Source organism: Colias croceus, chromosome 21 (assembly GCF_905220415.1).
Source record: "Colias croceus chromosome 21, ilColCroc2.1".
NCBI lineage: Eukaryota > Metazoa > Arthropoda > Insecta > Lepidoptera > Pieridae > Colias > Colias croceus.
Genome location: NC_059557.1, coordinates 1,027,891 through 1,050,520, shown reverse-complemented (window position 1 = coordinate 1,050,520; position 22,630 = coordinate 1,027,891). Strand labels below are relative to the sequence as shown.

The 22,630-nt window shown below is 31.6% G+C and overlaps 1 protein-coding gene across 2 annotated transcripts in view; it reads left to right on the top strand.

Moving 5' to 3' along the window:
* Positions 1-22,630, top strand: part of LOC123701518 — a 172,795-nt gene that overhangs the window by 37,052 nt on the left and 113,113 nt on the right. The gene's annotated exons all lie outside the window — the stretch shown is intronic.

The window sequence follows — 22,630 nt, the reverse complement described above, 5'->3', positions numbered from 1 at the left end:
ACGTAGAAACCACGATTCTCCTACGCTATGCTCAACTTTTGCACCAAGAAAGAGAATGTAATTCAAGTACTTCGACTTAACAATTTGTCCAAATTTAGTATTCTGCTGTTTTACCTTTCATATTATATATAAAATAAGGTACGTTTGATATAGGCTTTTCAAAGGTTTGAATTACAAATACATAAATATTAAGTCAGACACTAAATTAAAAAAAAAAATGTTGTCTATGTTGAATAAATGGCGTTTTCAATTAAAATAATTTGTCATGTTAATGGTGATTAAGTGTTTTATTAGTAACTTGCAAGTTGCAATTGCAGTGAATACACTTCAATTTACTAAGTTAGGTTCCAGGAATGAGCACCATGTGTATTACATATTATATGTTAGTACACAAGATTACTGGTTAGACGGCCTAGTCCGTTAGGCACAACCTAGGTATTTAATAACGTATTACTGATATAAGGTTATTTTACTATGTAGAATAGACTATGTACATTTACCTTCTACATTAGGGTTCCGTACCAAAGGGGTAAAACAAGACTGTATTTCTGAGACTTCGCTGTCTTTTTGTCACCATGTTTCTTATGAAGCGTTATTGATATTTAATTATGCAAACAAGCAACGTTTTCGTGGGAAGAGTCAAGAGAAGGAAAACATCTGCATATCCTCGAAAACTCGTATATAGGATTAAAATGATAATATTGACTTTTGAAAGTGACGTTATTCAAGGACCTACAAATAGATGGCTAAAAGGTTGTTAGTTTGACAAGAAGTAAGGGTTAAAAACATAATAGGTCTCCTTCACGATGGGCAGCGTTGGCCCAACATGATCGTCGATGTTTGCCGCCGATACGCGATTATGAATAAACATCTACAATGACGGCCGATCAACATTTAGGCTATCTGCGTGATTGCCTCTACTCGTCCAATGCTACCCAATGTGAAGAGGGCCTACAATATAGATAGCATTAGAGCCAAGCAATTGTAAGGGTCATTGAACTCAGAGTTACGTATGTATTTGGCACATAAATAAAACATAGCTTGGCCGCCACTCAAGTCTGGCTGGATTGTTCTGTTGGCTGATAAAGCGATCTAATTTGTTGGACTTGCCAATTTCTGTAGTGGATGCGAGATATGTTTCTTCGTTTGCTTTGTGTCAGGATTGTAATGTAATATTATCAAGACGTGTCTGTAATAGAAAGTATGGGTTATGATTTGTGTTGAATAGTGTTATATGGTAAACTAGCTTACCGCCCGCGGTTTCGCCCGCTTTGTATAAAACCTAATAAATTATATACTAAAACCTTCCTCTTGAATCACTCTATCTATTTAAAAAAACCGCATCAAAATCCGTTGCGTAGTTTTAAAGATTTAAACATACAATGGGACATAGGGACAGAGAAAGCGACTTTCTTTTATACTATGTAGTGATAGTGATGCTATGACGATTATAACGTTCTTCTAGAAGAAGTCTGATTGAATAAATAAATGTTTGAGTATGCTTTAGTGTGTGCGAGATATTTAAATAATTATTTAATAGTCGAGAATTGTTTTATAGTTTACAAAATATAATTATAATAGCCACTTGCCTAAATTACCTATCTATTTTCTATAGCTATGGTATCTTACTGATAAATGATAATGGAAGCCAGACATAACGATTTTCACATTGCGTTAGTGATTTTAAAGTTTATAATTCCGGAGCGATAGAATCGCGGCAACGAGATTGCACAATGCAAATTTATCAAAGTTCTAGATAATATAGGTGCAGATAAAGTCAGAACAACAACTAGTTATTAACATAAACGCGGGAAAAAAGCGCAAAAGCGATTATCCTTTCTGCAAACTACGACACGTAATATAATCCAACGAAACTTTTTAATAACTCACATGTAACTATCAAAGGCTTCAGCGCTTTAATAAGTTGGCAGTTTAATAATATTTCATGCAGTCAGCGCTTAAGCCGCTGGGAATATTTTAAGCTGATTTTAATTTTATGCCGCCTTTTTTGGTGAACTTTTTTTTTTGGCGCTATAGTTTTGGAGTTATGAGACTTTTTGCATATGAGTAATACTAGCCGGATATCGCGGCTTTGCTTGCTTGTTGGCCAGTTGAAAAGCTTATTAGATATATAATTTCGAATATTGAATAAGATTTTCAATTTTGTAATAATGAATGAACATTATGACAAATTATTTTAAATAATACCTTTATTTCATAACAACCGCGATGAAACATCGTATGATAAATATATACATATATTGCTTAAATAAATGTGAAAAGACGAACTAATATAAATATTTTATACGTCCTAGAGCTTGCTTATAAATAGATTGATTTAGTTCTAGAATGTAGGTTTTATGAAATGCCCATAAATAAGATATTATTTCCTTCATCAGCTGTAATGTCACTGCGGGCGTTCCTCCATGAAATAAATAACCTTAATAAATATCCTAATATTGCGACATGTTGGTTACATTGTATAATAAATGGTAAGGCAAATAATGTCTGTTTGTTACTCAATCACGCCTTAACTACTGAACCAATTTGGATGAAATTTGGTATAGAGGGTGATAGGTTTTAAAAAAAACTCAAAAACTCAATATCTTATAATATTACTAGCTTCCGCCCACGACTTTGTACGTGCATCCCCGTTTTTCCCCGTTCCCGCAAGAATTTCGGGAAATCCTTTCTTAGCGGATGCCTACGTCTTAACATCTACCTGCATGCCAAATTTCAGCCCGATACGTCCAGTGGTTTGGGCTGTGCGTTGATAGATCACTATCAGTCACCTTTGAGTTTTATATATGTATATAGATGTTGTTCTTTGATTCCTGATTGTTAGGATGTTTGTCTGTGGTATTGTGATTATCAAAAGGATGAACTGTTTTAAGTGCATTTGTTGCATTAAGTATTTTTCGAAAAGCCATATCTTTGATATTTTTAGTTGTAATTTTTAATACAATTAATAGGTATTTAAAGGCAAACACGAGACTTAAAGCAGTATTTAAATTAAATAAAAACCACCCACAATTGTAAAGACCTGTTTGCATAGAACGACCTACCGTAAATAAAACGAGCAAAATGAAGGAACTACGAGTCTTAAGACTACTGAAAGGCTTTGCAGTGAGCCTTGAAAACAGCGGGAAATGTATTTTTAATTATGTTTTATAATAATTAAGAAGATTGTAGTGGAGCTGGGAAGTAATAGAACAATAATGTATATCTTAAGGCGTTGTTTATTAAGAGCAATTAAACCTACCTTCTTTATACATCTACTAGATGTCCGCCCGCGGCTTCGCCCGCATTTTTAAAGGAAAACCCGCATAGTTCCCGTTCCTGTGGGATTTCCGGGATAAAACCTATCCTTTGTGTTAATCCAAGTTACCCTCTATATGTGTGCTAAATTTCATGTCAATGATATAATGCTTAGGTACTGCTTTGTCGAAACATTAAACAAAAAGGCAAATTTCAAAACGTTGAAAAATCTTGAAAAGAAATGTGAATTGTGTAGATAATTGTATATATATAAGCTAGAAAATTAAAATTTTCACGAAATTCCTTATCTATAGCTAGGATTTTATTTGTATTGGAAGATCCAAGCGGGAAAAGTTACAAATAAAATAATAAGTTTGTTTCATAGCCACAAAAGAGAGCGACAGCGGAAGCTGATTGTTTCTTATAGAATGTGCTAGAGTCGATTGTAGATATGAATAGGTACAATCTAAGCGATGTTTCCAAATTAACTTGAAATTCACTTATAAGGAAAAAACTTACTTTATTTAATTTGTGTATAGTTATAATACGTTTACTCAATGAAATAGGAATTATAGACATGAGGTCCAATAACAAAGTAATGAACCATAATATTTTATGTTTATATTTGTTGATGATAGATTTCTGTTCTAAACGGTTCTAACTGTCATAAATGGCGAATTTCGGAGAAATATGAACGTAAAATAACTAACTTAATACTAATATGTATGTGCTATTGATTCAGTATAGGTATTTGTTTATATGTACATATTAATTTACACGAATTTTGTAATTCCACTAATTTTAAGCATAGGCCTATTGAAGTGGATTCAAAACTGAAATGATCAAAATGTTCAGTAGCCTGTATGTCTGAACTCTGAACTAAACCAGAATTATGAATAGCATGTTACTTATATAAATTTATAAATATAAATTTATAAATATAAATTTGTTACTGCATGTTACTTTTCGCCAAAGTAATATTTTATTGAAATAGTATCCAAAGGCGTGTTCTCACTATGTCGTGACGATAATTTTATCGTTGGTCGCTTGTCGTTTATAGGTTTTTACATTAAATCAACTGTTTATCGGTAGTGTCGTCAAATTCTTGCGTCTGCCGTGAATATTAAATCGTACTTTATGTGAACACCTCCGTTTAAATAAACATGCCACGACGATTTTATCAACACGATAATCAATCGTCACGATATATGGTGAACGTGTAAGGGCAAACAATATAAAGAAACTAGTTCACAAATAAGGTAGATTGGATATTGTTAAAAGCTCTTCGCAAACGTCGCCAGGTGTGCGTTGCCTCTGGCAGAGACAGATGATAGTGCTGTCTCACTCTTGTCCATATGTTATGTAATAGTACGTATTAGTATATTCGTTATTATATTTTAAACGAGTTTGTGTGGGTAATGTGTGATGCCAAAATGCATGATTCGATTTTGATGAAATTCAGAATAGGATGTAATATGAGATTTTGGTGAAATTTAGTATATCTAGACACGCGGCAGCGTGTCAAGCCGAGTTCAAGCGAAGAGAACTGGCGAGCAGCAGCCGTGTGTATATTTACACGAACCATTTCGAGCCACTTTTCACCCCCTTATAACTCGAAAACTATTTAAGTTAAATAAACCAAATTTGGTACATATCAAGAGGACCTCAAGATAAACAAGAGCCTTAAATTTCATAAGTACAGATTAAACAGTTGCGTAGATATTAATATCCAAAAATCGCAATTTTTAAGACTGACTGACTTATAGACATATACAAAACCTAACCCACTTCCAGATGACCTAGAAAGTTCAAATTTTGTAATCAACTAGGTAATAGTGAGTGTACAAAGGAAAAAATCAGAAAATACTGAATTTATCTGTATTTAATTTTTTTTTCAATGACATTAATTTTGTTTGTATGGAAAAATGGAAAAGTTTATAAAAATAGAAAATATTATATTCACCACAATAGTGTTAAAATATAGATGAAAACTAATCAGTGGCAGAAAAAAATTTTGAAATCCATCAATAAATGACTGAGATATAGATTATTGAAGTTTACATATTTTAGCGCGAAACATCTGTAGATTCGATGCGCCTCTGACATCACACTCACAGCTCACTCGCGCTAGTATCGCTAGGGCGGATTACTTCGATTGCATGATTTCTTTATTCAAACTGTTATTAAACGTAAAATAAAAGAAAATTGTAATAAAAATATTCCTCATACAGTTAAAAATAATATATAATTTTACATATTCACATTTATTTATTCTTTATTTTATGAGTGTTTAGTTTAGTTTTAATTTTAGTGTAATGGAAGAAGGCTTCGTCGAAGGTCGAAATGATTTAATTTGCGTAATATGTATTAATATAAGTGAAACATCTTTAGGCGCGTTTAGAGTAAAATTTCAAGATCGCGTCATGGCAATACCGTAACGTCATGTAGTAAGGCGACGATTCTTCTACAACGATCTTTGCATCTTGGTAATAGTGTGTGTACAAATTCACGCTGGATGTTTAGAAAATCATGTAATCTTATAAACAGAAAACGAGTTTAAAAAATTGCAGATAATGACGGGGCAATGTGCGCTGACATTCATAACATACAAGAAAATATAGAAAATAATACTAAACAAACCATACAGAGAAACCGCAAGAAAAAAAAATCGTATATAAAAAGTATTATATTTTTAAAGTAAATCAAATTTGCAGAGTAATTTTCTGTACAAAAAGTAATGATATCCCACCAAAAACATAAATGTAAAATTTGGAGCCGAGTTCAATCGTTGACTTAATTTGCCAAAAAAAGAAATGAGATCTAAATGTGTGCCAAGTTCTGCAGACAGTCCAGAAATTTATTTACAAAGATGTATTAAGTTCTTAGGTTGACTGAAAACTCAATTGTTTTATTTTCCCTTAGAGAACAATGTTTATTCCAAAATATAACTTTTTTAATTTGAATAATATAATTATTTTCACAAAGCAAACAACTAATGACCTATTGAACCCCATAATTTGATGAGGCTAGTTTTACATACTGTTTATATTTTGTGAGGTTCTAAAAACTAGCCTCATCAAATTATGGGGTTCAATAGGTCATTAGTTGTTTGCTTTGTGAAAATAATTATATTATTCAAATTAAAAAAGTTATATTTTGGAATAAACATTGTTCTCTAAGGGAAAATAAAACAATTGAGTTTTCAGTCAACCTAAGAACTTAATACATCTTTGTAAATAAATTTCTGGACTGTCTGCAGAACTTGGCACACATTTAGATCTCATTTCTTTTTTTGGCAAATTAAGTCAACGATTGAACTCGGCTCCAAATTTTACATTTATGTTTTTGGTGGGATTATAGTTTACTGAAATGCACTATCAATGAAATACGAGATCACATAAAGCGCAGTGTCTTGTGATATAATTTTGCTTTTGCTCCAGATTTGATAAGTCTTAATTTAGTTGTCATGAATGCGTAGTATTTCAATAAAGTTTTCTTTAAAAATATATGATATGAAATCAGTTTATATTATTTTAGCAAAGTTTAGCAAGTGATCCTTCGCGAATCCTCGTCATAAAGACATTTGATGTTCCCCTCAAAGGATACGGCGTCCCGCATTTCAACAGAAATCCAAATCTTTGAATAATCTCCTCAGGAAATAATCTTAGATGACTTTTGGTATGTATCAATGTTTCTAGGAATTGGTAAGGTCTTATTAGAAGTCAGTTTTAATATGTCCGACACGATATCAGTATCGTATATTGAAATGATTATTATTATTAAAAACAAATAAACCAATTGTGCACTAAACTGTATAGAATAAAGAAATAAAGAGAAAACTATCTTATAATACAGATGTACAAATCAGGCGGACTTTAAATGGCTAAACTCAAACTCAAGCATTTATTTATTCAATTAGACTTCTTCTAAAAGCACTTTTGAATCGTCATAACATATTTTAACATTTACCACCGTTTTGGAAAGCAGTCTCTATGGAGAAGAACCGACAAGAAACTCCATGAAGCATGAAGCTAAAGCAGCGATCTCTTGCAGGCAACCAGCTGGTGGTCAAAAGACGCAGTGAATAATTAATACTATTATTATTGTGAATATGAAATAATAATTATTATTAACGGTATAGTCGTGTTCATGTAATTCTGATAGGATAATTTGTTAAACTTGAAATATACACGAATATAACGTCGACCAATATCCATAAATTATCGTATAATATAAAAGCTAAAAATAATATCGTTTGATACCAATAACGTCGAAATGTGGAAGGGTAAAATGGAAAAGGTATTTCTAGGCAGATGTCTCGTCTTAGTTTGGCTCAAAGTGACTCGGATCAAGGGTCATTTTAGCTCCAATTAATTTCTAGACTTATTAATAAGGGTGGTAGACTAGATATTTATTAGAAGAGATATTATACCTAAAGCTAGGTATATTATTGTAGATACAGTAAATTAAAGAGAAATATTGGATTTTTAATAAGCGATTGAATGTATTCTCATAGTTTATTGAGATAAACTACAACTAAAATACTAATCATGCTTTGAATAGTGTTTTAATTATTGTAAAACACAAGCATGAAACATTGTTACCATCATTAATGAACTATTTATTTCATAAAATAGCTTATTTATTCCTCTACATAAAGTTTGAGATACAAATGTAATTCATAACAATTTTATTACTTTAATATGTCTAATAATATGTGAAAAAATGATCGGTTGATTCATCGATACAAAAATTTTTAAACAGGAAAATGTATTTTTTTTTGGAAAAAGTTTCCTGTCCTATGAATCGATAATTTCCTTAACCGTTTGCATAAAGTGAAGACAAACATTCAATCACTCGTTCTCGAGATTTTTTCGTACATACCAATAAAAATCGTGGTTGCGCCAGCGCTGCAGCGCAGATGTTTTTAATTGGATTTAATGAACGGTCATGAATGAGTAGTTTCATCATGACTCGCTTGCATTCTTGAGTTAGTGTAAAATGTATAGATGTATACCTAAATACATATGACGTTTTAGTACCATTTGAAATATGCACAATGAATGAGCTACTAAGGAAGTTATTCACTACCGGACCAGTAGTTATGTTTCTCAGTTTATTCAAACATATAAACATCTTTTCGCTTTATAATATTTATATAGAATATAGATAAATGTAAAAGGGTGAAAAAGAAATATTAAAATATACCTTGAACTAGTCGGTCATATTCTCCGTAAAATGAAGTCTAATAGAAAGCGCTTCAGCACTCTTGTCTGCTCTATTATTCATAAGTTAAAGTACTATTTTTAATATTTAACGACTTGGTAATGTGAGAAATTCATTAGAGGGAAACAAATGGATGCTGCAGTTTGAATTGTTGACGAATATTTTGTAATACCTATCAAATGTATGAATGAACATTATTACTAGTAACAGAACAAATAGTTCATCTTAGGGCTGATTTTTCAATCGTTGGTTAAAACTTATTCAGTGAATAACGTATTATACCATTTCAAAAATGTATTCTAATTGTCCGTATATGACAGTTTACAGGTGGCATTTTAAAAAGTTTGTGTAATAAAACAAAATAAAGATAAATTTTAACCAAGGATTGAAAAATCGGCCCCTTGTAGCAAAACTAGATACTTAGTATTTTTTATTTCAATTTTAATTGTTTTAGTTTCATTCAGTTTAAGCTGGAATAAAGAGTGACCTCTATAGATTTAGATTCTAAACTATAAGTACCTATATGTAAAAACTAATGGATTTCACAGAAATTTGGAATGCAAATGGATTATAGGATGAACCGCGGGAGCGGTGCCACGTGGGGCTATTTTAAAAACTGTTGAATAAATGCCACAAAAAGTAGGACTAGTTGGTATACCTAACCATAGATAATACAATATTGTACTATGTATAACATTGTGATTTTTAAGTTTATAAACACTTTTTAATCTTTTAACTGAGTAATCTGTATTGTAGGATTGTAGCTATGAATAGTCTGTTAAAATTGCAGTTACAGATTTAAGTCGGGATTAGAAAATATTAAATAAGCAACTATTTATCCTGGTAGGTAGTTGTAATTTTAATATTCATTGTTCAAATAGGGTCATAAACTAGATTACTTTATCTAGTGTAACGTGTCAGAACTGAAACTTCTTTGGCAATATTCAAAGATACAAAAATGTCGCTTTACATGACGTGACGGTATTGCCATGACGCGACCTTGAAATTTTACCCTCTACGCGACTTAAAAAGTTTCACTTCAATTTTCAAATTGTAATTTATCTTCATAACGTTTAGGAAATCTAGATGTACTAAAAATTGTATGTTACTAAAGTTAGTAACCTTATATTTTAACCACGAGGCCCTCTTAAAACCTCTCTACATAGTTAGCAATATTCCCAGACTAAGAAATGCATTTTTATGATTTAATTAAAAAAGTGAAAGTTTTAATCATTGCTTGAATATTCAAGGGGATTGAGGAAGGGTACAATGTATATTTACATTCAACTTGATAAATGTGTTATTTGGTATGTTTATAATATGAGTATATACCTACTTTAATTGATTTTTAATGCCTTTGATTTCGCAACAAAATATCGTTAATACTGTAATAATATGCAATGTAGAAATTACGTTATTTTAAAAACTTTACTTTGCTAAACTCTGTTTTCATGTAAAACTTAACATTAATTTGTTTTTTTAAACAATTACTTCATACATAATATTTGAAAAAAAAATACGGAAACATCTCAAAATATCATATTACTAGCTGTGCCGCGCGGTTTCACCCGCGTGGCTCCGCTCCTGTTGGTCTTAGCGTGATAATATAATATAGCCTATATTACTCGTGGATAATGTAGCTTTCGAATGGTGAAAGAATTTTTAAAATCGGTCCAGTAGTTTATGAGCCTATTCATAACAATCAAACAAACAAAGTTTTCCTCTTTATAATATTAACTAGAGTAGATTAAATCTGAATTAGTTACTTCAGTAAAAACCAAATCCACAAAATGAAGCATATTCTTACTTTCTACAGGAATACCTCAGAATAAACATCAGAGCTTGTAACAGACACAACTTTAACGCTATTATAGAGGTAATTTGTACTGTGGTCTATTGGGTTAGATACTGCATTTTTTCTACTGTGATTACGTATAGTATAAGAACATAATTTTACGGAAAAAAATTCTAATGATAATCACATATTAGATATAACTGTTTAAATGATGAAATGCTCTTATCCCGAACTTTTGATAGTTCTCATAGATGATGGATTTAATCATGTACGAATGCAGTAAAGAAATTTAATTTGCAATTAGATTTTTATTAAATGCCACTGCGAAGATAATCTGACAGTGGCACGTGTTAAAGAACACACCAAATTATTGGTAAAAAAGCACCCTTATCTATACTAAATATTATAAAGCTGAAGAGTTTCTTTGTTTGTGTGAAATTCGCGCTAATCTCGGGAACTACTGATCCAATTTGAAAAATTATTTCGGTTTTAGATAGCCCATTAATCGAGGAAAGTTATATATCATCACGTTAGGGCTAACAAGAGCGGAGCAATGCGGATGAAACCGCGGGGCACAGCTAGTAGAATATAACATTAAAAATTTGAAACCTTATCAAGCACACGTCGAAACACCGTTATTTCTGATAACAAACGTAATTCAAATCCGTCGATCCGTATAATTCATTCGGCCATGCATCGTTTTGGCCGACATCATTTCGCTCTAACTCAATTTAACTTTCCATAATTCGTAGTTTTAATAATGAATGTAATTACCAAGTTTTAAATTGAAATGCATAATGAGATGGTTTAGTTGACGAATTTGTGTTTGTGTGTTTGTGACGTGTGGATATTGTGTGGAGATTGTTGTTGGTAAAAGTTGGTGGTTTGTTTGTCCACATTAATGTTATTATTTTGTAAATAATTTGTAAATTTGATATGGATAAACGAAGAAACAACTAAAGATATTTTGAAAATCTTTCATCACTAGAAAGCTTCTTTAAATACTTTAGCGTGGCTTATGGCTATCGCAGTAATAAGTAGTATTAAGTTAAATATAATAGTGCTTAAGTTATTCATAAAATAGCGGTGATTTTATATTCATTCAGGCCATCGCCTATTAATAATTTGAGAACAAACTTTAAAGTTAGTTTCTTTCTTTTTCAAAAAAAGCTGTAATTTCGAGTTATCGAACCGATAAATAACATTTTATTTGATTGTTCTTTGCCGATTATCCCATATATGAAGTAAGTAAGGGAATGAGAAAATATAAATATTATTATAGGACATTATTACACAAATCGACCTAGTCCCACAGTAAGCTCAATTAAGGCTTGTGTTGTGGGTACTAGGCGACGATAAATATAATATTTAATAAATACATATATAGATAATAACACCCAGACCCAAGAACAAATAATTGAGTTCATCACACAAATATTTGCCCTGACCGGGGATCGAACCCGGGACCGTCGGCTCAGTAGGCAGTTACTTTACCACTGCGCCAACCGCGTCGTCGTTTTTAATGACAAGCGTTTTACAAATTGCACAAAATTATCTGACCTTAAAAACGTAAATTATAAACAAATTGGTAAGTAATTGTCTAAATCAGAGAAACGGTTACGTTCTCAAGAGTTTTCTCTCCAAGAAAATATTTTATTCCTACAATCAAAATACATATCAAAATTGAGGCCTTTCATTCCCCTACGATTACTTCACTTGGGTTATGTGCGTGAAATTGCCCATAATGGACGCGGTGGGGTGAATCCAGGGGATTCAAACACTTCCTACTTAATATTATACATGGAGAAATGTTTAGAAGAATTTTTGATAAAATAAATATATAATTTGGTATTCAACGTCTTTAGAAAATTTTCTGGTAAGTACATGAAAGTTAGGGTGTTGCAAATGTATGAAGATATGTCGCGTGATTTCGAAGAAATACATAAATTTTACCAAGAGAGCCTACACCCACCTTCGAAAGTCGGTAACAGCCTCACAAAGGTAACTTAGTGAGTGCTCATGGGCTGTGGTGATCACCTCACTAGGTGACCCGTTACCCGCCCAATAAAAAAAAGTGCACATATTTTTACACGCTTTATATTAGCTTCACCTGTATGTTTGTATGTTTGTAACCGACTTCTTTGGGCGCGATTTTGACCCACTTTAAACGGCCAGATTTCGTTCAAACTTTGTAGATTTATTGAGGACCGATGACAATACACTAATTTGATAAAATTTTCTATTTTTTAGTTCGGTTTTCTATAAAAAGCGTGTTTTTTAGTATTTTTAAACTATTATTATTTACGTTCACAATCACATGTAATAACTACTTTTTTATTGGGGCGATATAAAATAAAATAAAGGCGCAGTTGGTAGCAACAAATCCATTGAATTCAATATAACGCATTAATACTATGTTTTGCAATAAATATATTTTCTTACGTTATTTATAGAATAAAAATACAAAATTCAGCCAAAGCTCTTTCCGAAGAAGTTCTAATCAATATTGAGTCAATTTCACAAACACAAATTCGATCATGAATAAAAATTTGATGCTCTACATCGAACTTTCTACCTTTATTTCATTTAACCATTGAGCCATTAGTCTCGGCATTAACCTTACGGTTAGGATAGTAACAGAAAGTCCAGAGGTTCTCAAATTATTAAATTGTTAAATATAAGTATTTTCTTATGTTTTAGTTTCTTAAGATTTATTTGGTATCAAATAGCAGTCAAAATATGACGACGGATTAAATAACGAAATAAACATTTTTTTATTTGCCAATCTAAACTGTCACAAACATTAATTTCTACACTCTTACTTTTGTTCGCCCTTGAGCGTTTATCCTTTTGAAAATTTTAAATTATTTGTCCCTATTTCATTGGCCTACTGCTTCGGTGTGTAAAAAACGAGCGTGTGTGCCGAGCACAGTGTCAGAAGTGAAACTTCTTTATTCCTTAAACAATCTTATTACAAAACATGTTGTAGTGTTAAATTAAGCCATAGACAAGGACAATAATCGTAGTTTAAGCGTCTGTACTAAAGTTAAACTATGACTTTATGATCTAGGATTAAACCAGGGATTAAACCAAGACGGTAGGTCTAGTTCGCTGCGTGTTTGGGGATAAAGTTTGAGAAAGACTGTTAAACTGTAAGTGTAACGACTCGTCCCAGTCACGAATTTGCTCGTGCGCCGATTATATCTTTAGGTGAGATTTATTATTGTAACCGTTCAGTCTATTGACCTCTTGTTACGATACTATTTTATGCCCGTAATAATATTATGATATTCACGGAATAGCGGTTAATACTGTATTGTAGTAATAATATCTATGTAAAATTTGTTAGGGATAATATTTGGAAGGAAATAAAGTCAAAGAGATATCAGTGAACATTTTTCTGCATCACTTCACAATGAGTCGTAAAAATGTTATTTTGTTATGTTAATAATAACATTCTGTTCTCAAATTACCTTAAAGTATAGATACGCAAAAACAGCTGATAGGCTTATTTTCAAAACATACCTAATCATTCTAGTAAAAAAGATTATTTTTTCTTGCTTTCTTTCTAAGGTGTACCATATAAGTTAAGCCGCGGACTCAAACTTAGTTTTAATATAATAATTTCACGTGTTGGAATTTTCAACTTGCAAGTGTAATAATAAGTAACAGAGTGGCAACAATTATTGCATGTTAAGTTGCAAGGTTCAAAGTTAGCATTACATTAGTAGTTTTAATTTACTTATTATGCTGTGACCTAGGGTGACCAAGCGTTAGTTCATTTAGGTATTACGTGTATCCGTTTTGTATATTTGAAATAGTCTTCACCTACTGCTGAATTTCAAATTTGGTCAGCTAAAATTATTAAAATTGTATTGTTTGTATTTGGGTACATTTATTTAATAGATACGTAGTTTAATTTATTAAATGCTTATTAAATTATAAAAACATTTTCAAAAATTTAATAACAACTCATAATTTTATTAATTTATTTATTTTAAAACTATCCAAGTATGTACTTATCTCAAAGTTCCTCGTCCATTTTCAATGAAATGAATTATGAAATTAACAGCATAAAGGAAAATCTACTTATAAAATAAAATAGCCGTTAAAAACGAAATACACTTATTATTATCAACAAAAAGTCCATTACAATTAAAAATAACAGCCATAATAAAAATAGAGATAGCGTTGTCTAGATAATTTAGCTTAGAGGATTTCTTCCTTGTTCCAGCTATTCAGTACATTTCCTTGGAAATTTTAAACTGAACTCGCACAAGACGTGTTCAGTGTATGGAACGAGTAGACATTAAATGAGCGGGTTTACTCGTGTATTTACGTTTATGGTAAGTTAGAGTTATACGTGAAAGAAATGAAACATTTCATGGATTTAAAAGTGATATTAATTATACTATACTTGCTGACCCTACAGACGTTGTCCATGCGTTGTCCTGTCTTTGCGCAAATTGTCAAACTTCTGATCATGGCTGTTATGTGTTCGCATTTTCTTAATTTTTTGGCACATATTTCTTGAGTTTCATAATACAGCCCCAGCAGTAGTTTTTCCATACATTTTGACTGACCGGTTGGCTTAGTTGGTAGCCAAGTCACAGGTCGTAGGTTCGATTCCCACCCGGGGCAAATATTTGTGTGATGAACATAGATGTTTGCTCTGTGTCTGGGTGTTAAATATCTATATGTATAAATTTTTATTTAAAATTATATATATATGTATGTTTATCAGCCATCTGGTTTCCATAACACAAGCGAAAGCTTAGTATGGCATCAGATCGTGTCGTGTGTAAAAATTGACCTGAATATTTATTTATATATTTTATTTATTTCACAATATTTATAGTTAGAGGTTAGACTGCAAGACTGTCTAGCTTACCTTTGAGTCTAGTTTGCTCATGACCACGCCCGCTAAAAATCCGTTAAAACGTATTTAATGTAAAATGAATGTACACTGTAAAGTTAAATAGAAGCGGCTTTGCTGTTGAATACTTTATACTGGAATATTTGTTCTTTTGATTAGATTTTTAACGATTTTGCTAACAGACTTCAGAAGGTTCTCATCTCGTATTTTAGTGTGCCACCTCAAAGGTTTTTAAAGGGAACAACGTAGTAAGTTTATTAATCAATACGTAAGCTAATAAAGGACAAAAAATCTGACCTACAACAAACAATTAATTATAATTATATTTGTGTAATATGTAGATAATTGCTAAAACAAAGAGCAACGAACTTTGTCCGAATTAAAATATAATTCCTATTTAATTCATGTAGCCTATGGCAATTGGGAATAAAAAGTAAATAGGTATGTAGTAAATGGTAAAATAATAGGAAGCATAATTTCAAAATTTACCCTCTGGCGATACCTACCTATAGTCCTATAGGCAGACGAATTTGTGCTCTATTTTTATGAGAATAAGGTTTCAAATCTTTTGTAGTAAAATTCAAAAGTGCATTGGTATCTACCTTTTATTTTAAATTGTTATAAAGGTATTTTTATAACTTACAAACAATTAGAGGTAATAGAAAAAAATATTGCAAATTCATATTTCATACTAATTTTATGTTATTTCTTGTTCACAGGTAAACAAATGCTTCGAGAGTGGTTTTTTATGCGAATGTAGAGAGCAAGTAAAAAGAAGATAAAGTCAAATGTCATAAGTAGTAAGTACTGTAATAAGTGCGTTTGATCCATCCTACTAATTTAAATGGTACCTAGGTATTGAATAGGTAAAAGGAATTAGGACAAAAAAAGTCCCTAACCTATAGGTTTAAACTAAATGCATTTACTAACATAGAGCTTATTTGTCCATATGTATGAAGTAGATTTTCGGTTTCTATAACCGAAAAAATTTACCGGTTTCTCTTTGGTTGAACTATAAAAAGTCGTATCGAAGTAACTGAACACATTGGACATGATCTTAGCCAAAATAAAAAGCTAAACATTCCAAATTTTGTGTTACCTATAAGTTATCTATTAAAGAATAATCGCGTCATGGCAATACCGTCACGCCACGGAGTAAGGCGACGATTTTGGTATCTTTGAATCTTGCCAAAGAAGTTTCACTTCTGACACGTGTGCTTGACACAGGGGCTCTTTTTTATCTTTTAACTTTTATTATAATTATAGTACGTGCTGCATATCGCCAATGCAATGGCCCTTCATAATATTATAATTCAACGCAAGCGCATCGCTCGTGACCACTGGGGCGTGGCTGTAATTGTTTATACGGCAGGATTATTATAATATTTTATATTTATTCACCTTTTATGAAGCATATTAATGTGCGGTTTAAAATATTTTAAACTAGTTGAGGGAGTCGACTTTGTCATTGTTTTTTGTTTGTAAACAGATGTCAGGAATGTATTGAAATCATCATCATCGGCTCAAATAAGTTCAGTTTTACTTTTTAGATATTACTAAATAAATCATTGAGATGTTCAAGAAAACAGAATTCGCGAATATTATGATTGATGAGGCTTTAAAGCGCAATAAAGATAAAACTTTTGAATATAAAAGTATTGATAATACAATCTCTTCATAATCGGATTCTGTGAACTGTATTCATTTTATTCTAATTCATTACTATTAGGATCAAAATAAAAAAAAAAAAAAAACAATTTCAATTCAAGTGAGTAAAAATATCCACATTATCACAAATATCCTACATTACTATTACCTACCTACAGTTAAATAGATATCTTATCACAGAGTCAAAAATCGATACTACCAAGTTGCATACATTCAACAAATACAAACTACACCCACATGAATTAAATAAATAATATAATGCATTTTGTACAGCACAACATTTCCTACAAAACGGACCCCTTCACTATCAAGGAGGGATTGGACCCCACGGGGTGGGATAAAACCCCATACAATAAGTCACTCGCAGGGGCTCGGAGGATTATAGACGATTTTGTGTACGAGTGATATAAAATTGTTTTATTATAGGTATTGATAGCGGTGCTGATGGAATATTTTTCGATATATTGTCTTTGTTTCGAATAAGCTATGTTTGTATCATGGCTTAGATCATTGGAAACATGACGAATATTTACCTACAGAATAATTTACCTTTTAACAAAATTTGTACAAGCCACATTGGTGCGTTGCTCAATTGGTTTCATAGGACAAACATACCAATTAATAAAATATAGTGAAACATTCAAGCGTAGGTAATTTTCCATTAAACTGACGAAAAAATGGCTAACTACTATATAAGTACAAATTATTTTTTAATTATTTATCTGCTCCATATTAAATATAGGAGGTAGTTCCATATTGGTATTTACTCCACCAGGGAACGAAATTCCAAGGCAATTGTCAAACTTATGTGATTGATAGAGCGGTTTTAGCTTTAGTATTGTTATTTCCTATGTTATTACTTATTAGGTATTTATGTTATGTAGATATTTTGCGACTTCGCTGCCTAGTTCAATGTATTCGAAACGATTGATGTTTCTAAAAATAACTTTTAACTAAAACTATTAGTAGTATATTATTAGTATATGAAATCATTCCTTTCATTATAACCACCTAATTTGTATAAATTTTGTATTATTTCTTGCATTTTTATTTGATTTAGATTTTATGGATTGTAATAAGTATGTCTTTACTAAGTTAAAACTAGGATCATTACTGGTTGTTGTAGAATATAATATCAAGTCCTACATATTAACACTTTACAAGCTATAATTAATTTACCCAGGATAGGGCAAGAATAAAACTTAAGCTTTGTCACTCAATCACCGTACTTGGAAATAATCTCAAACAAATCTTTCCCTTCCTACATTCATAGATTTATAGCCTACATTATAACATTTCAACGACATGAAGGCATGAAACAAGCATGAAACAGATCATGTTGCAAGTATAGCGATCTATAATCCACACGAGCGCCTGGCCTCTGAGGTATTGTAGTTATCGCTTACTCACTGTGATGCTACAAGTATCGGTTTATCATTATCACTAGCTGTGCCCTGCGGTTTTACCCGCAGTACTCCACTCCTGTTGGTCTAGCAGTGATGTTTATAGCCTATAGCCTTCCTCGATAAATAGGCTATCTAACACCGAAAGAGTTTCTCATGTCGGACCAGTAGTTCCTGAGATTAGCGCGTTCAAACAAACTCTTCAGCCTTATAATATTAAGTATAGATTTGAAGCAACATTTTAATTAAAAGTGTAGTTTACCAACACAATCGATCTTCAAACACGGCACGCTAACGCACACAGGAATTGATCGAAATAGGTAAAGTGAGTGAAAAAGAGACAATGACTTAAAATGTGGCTAATTTGCAACATTTCGACGTGCCACTGCTGGAGTGAAATAACATGTGTTTACACGTAATTTGAAAATGTTAAGTGACTACTTAGGCCGGTAAACTCACAAGAAAAATGAAAATGCGATGCGAAATAGGAACACTTGTAAATTTAAGAATACAAATGATATTGATTTAAATTCGTTTTGGCTCTTCAATACTCAACCAAGCTTGTAAGTTGTAACAAAGCGTAAACGTGAAAATAAACCATGGATAAGATACAAATAACAATTTAATAAAGGATCGATGAATATAAAATGTAAGCATGTCGGTATACAGCTTGTTGAATGGCCTTCCTGCTGAAATCAAAAAGAGGGCGTTCTTTATGTTAAAATTCTAAACAAGGTTTACGCACTGTGCGTTTACGCAACATTTCTTGTATTATTTATTTTGTTGTTGGTTCTGAACATAAAAACTGTGAAAGTTGATCAAGGCCTGATGATGAAGCGGTTTTAAATTTAAATTATTTCGCCTTATACGGGATATTTCATCGTAATTGAAGAGAATATATTTATTTGCTCCTTGAAATTGCAATTTTACGACGGAAATATGTTTTATATCTCTGTTGCTGATAGAAAGATTCTTCCAAGTGAGTAGTGAACGTGACTTCTTGAGATTTACCTATTTTGTTCCTAATGATTTGAAACCAAGACTGTCTCAGAACATTCTGTCAAATCGCAATAAAAAGATGATGAGATAATGAGATGTAAGAATCAAAATTAACGAGTCTCGGAAGTACCAAGAATTTTATTCGATTCTAATTAGTAGTTTGATATAAACAAAATCAGTATTTTTGCTTACGTTTGTATTAGTGACACTTCCATGATTTTGCGTTTTAGCTTATCACGCGTAAATAAATTGGAAATCGGCTAAGTATTATAACAGCTTAAGGAGAAGCCAATCAAAGCTGAAGAATCGCTTTGTTAGGTCAAGTTAATCTGCTTATAGATTAGTCAACGTCAAGGTTATCCGGATTTTCTTGGTGTGATTGTCACATTGTAATTAAAAGAATAAGTAGAGGATCTATTATAGTTGAGTCTTATTGCGGAAGTGGCGTGTGTTTTACATGTATTGGTCCTTTGAACTGGATCTTAATTCCGAATTAATGAAATCTATACATGTTAAAAGTAAAAGAGACAATAGAAATATTTGTTGTGTAGAATGAAATGATAATACGACAAATATATAAGTGGCACATACATTGCAACTAATTTTGGAACACATTCTTATTATGTGTGTATGTACGTGTACGCGACATGCATACTTTGAAAAAGTAGGAACTATATAAAATGGTACACTGTGTAGATTGTAGATAATGGATGGTTCGATTTTTTTTTTGAATCATTAAGAAAAAAACTGATAGGTACACACATTCAATTAAGTAATCAAATCACACGACATAACAACAAATAATCTTATATTTTTTAATATTAAACCTCTAACCCGTGCACAGTGGGTAAGCCGTCTCAGCGTGATCCTATTTCAATAGGTCCAAGGTACGTTGATGGGCTGAGGGACAGACCTGCGTATACGTACGTGTTTTTTATTTCAATCACTTGTGAATGAGACGCAATTAGTGTGATTCGAGTGAGTTTCAAGGGAACAATGAGTGGGTTTTTGACATGTCAATGTTTGCTATGCGTTTTTTTATGGGGATGAAATATTTTTTTTTGCTGAAAATATTTAGGTAAAATTGTACGGATACCTATGTATTATAGAAAAAAAAAAAAACTTGTTTAAAACACACATTAAACAAATATTTTAGGTTAGTGCGCTGGCAATAGACGTTTAATTATTATACATCACTGATTCTCAGCAATATCCTGCTGACATATCCTATTTCATACAGCAATAAAAAAACTTAAAAATATTAAAAAAAATAATCTGTGCTCTAGTTTAACAAATAAATTCAGTTACGTAGAACAAATGATTTTAAAACTATTCATTGCGATGAAAAATCTATTTGCAATTTAATTAAAAGTAGGTACTAAAACTATCCGAGGCGAACAACTATGAAATCTCAGTTTAACGCGAAACTTTGATGCTGAAAAACTGCGGTTTAAAGTTATTCTTAATTCGTTGGAAGTTTCAATTTCTCGACCATTTATGATCGTATTTTATGGTTTGTGGAATATTATATTAATTTTTAGTGTGTTTTTGTTTTAGTTAGTCTTTTATGGGCAGTTTTTAATATTAGTTTGAAGTTTACCACTTGTTTATGTACCACTAGCTGTGCCCCGCGGTTTTACCCGCATCGCTCCTGTTCTATTGGTTTTAGCGTAATGATATAATATATATAGCCTATGCCTTTTTTTATTGAAATAATTGAAATATTTTTTCCACTCGGACCCGTGGTTCCTGATATAGCGAGTTCATACAAACAATTTCATCAGCTTTATAATATTAGTAGGTACAGAAGTATAGATTTTACCAACCGAGCGATATAAAACTTTTTTATCTTAATAAATTTCGCTCAAAAGCGAAAAGTATTGCGTTTCATCATTTAAATAAGCTCATTAATATTTTATCCCGAGATCTTTAATAAAACTCCAATTTTATGAAGATAAAAGCATCGGTTTTTATAATGATATAAAAATTAAAGGGCGCGTTGAACTGTATTAAAGCAAAAATGAAAATGTTTGTCTGTTTACGTTCATGTGCACAATGCTGTACGCATTTTAATGTAGTCTAAATGTTGCCGTTATACCTAGATGATACATACAGTCAAATCTATATGTACCTTCTATATTTCTTTTGCAGTCGGTTATTTACGTTTAAATATAGTGTAGTAACTAATTGCTCTTTTACAAGACGAGGGAGTTTTTTTTTATAGGATCTTACGTTAAAGTCAAATGACAAAGAATTCAAGCTACCGACATTTTATGTTAATCCATATGCATGAACCATCGAAACAGCGTCATCTATTGTGAAATGACTTTGAATAATTTAGTTGCCGAGGGGTGGGTATCACAGGGGGATTATGATAATTATTTAATTTGTATTTAGACTAAATAAAAAGGTAAATATATTTCAATTCCTGCTTTATCTGTTTTCATTACAAAATTAAACTTTTTTTTTCAGGGTTATCGCCATCAAAATCGGTTTACCAGTTTTTGTGTAACTTTTACTATTGAATTAAAAGTTAAAAACGTATTGTTTATGCTTTAATGTATAGAGTTATTGCATAATATCAAATTCAAACCTTGAATACGAATTAGTAATTTGAATCAACATATTATATCTAAGTATGTTACCTTTTATTCGAATTATTACCAACACAATCCTTGGTTTATTTTAATTAGTCATATAGGTAATAAAAATTTTATCAGTAGCCCATTAATATTTTTAATGAAAACACAAAATGTCACTAACAATAACAAATTTTAATCATTATAATAATACGTGTGCTTGTTAAAAGCATTTATCTCATAAAATTGTTTAATTAACCTGTTTTATATTCGATTTCATTCTCAATGCGTCGCAGTTTTATTTGCTTTTCATTATAAACTGTTAAATTGTTAATGACACTCGATATCGCTTTTTTAACTAGTGGCTGTACGCGTATTTTGCTTGCACGCTCCGAGTGCCTATATGATAGTTAAGGTTAACTATCGGCTATAGGTTATCTGTAGACTTAAATCAAGAAGAGCTGGGTTTAGGAGCAGATGCTTTTTAGCATGATTTACACCGGTGAAGGACCGCCTTAATCTAAAAACAACTATTTTGTGGAACTGCAAAAGTAGTACATTAATGATAAATTTGCAGATGATGTGTTATTGATTTTCCTTCGCTAAGATATTTTCACTACAAGAACATAAACAGTAGGCACATTATGAATCAAATTGAAATACAATTTTTATTGCGTGTCGCAAATCATGTCACAGTTAGAATGATAAAAGGTAGTCCTAAAAATGTCCTGTCAGCCTATGAATTTCGCTTGGCTTGACAGGGAGTAATGTCTCTGTCAGATAGAACGCGTTCGTAGCGCGCGATAGAGTTGGAGCTATATAACAG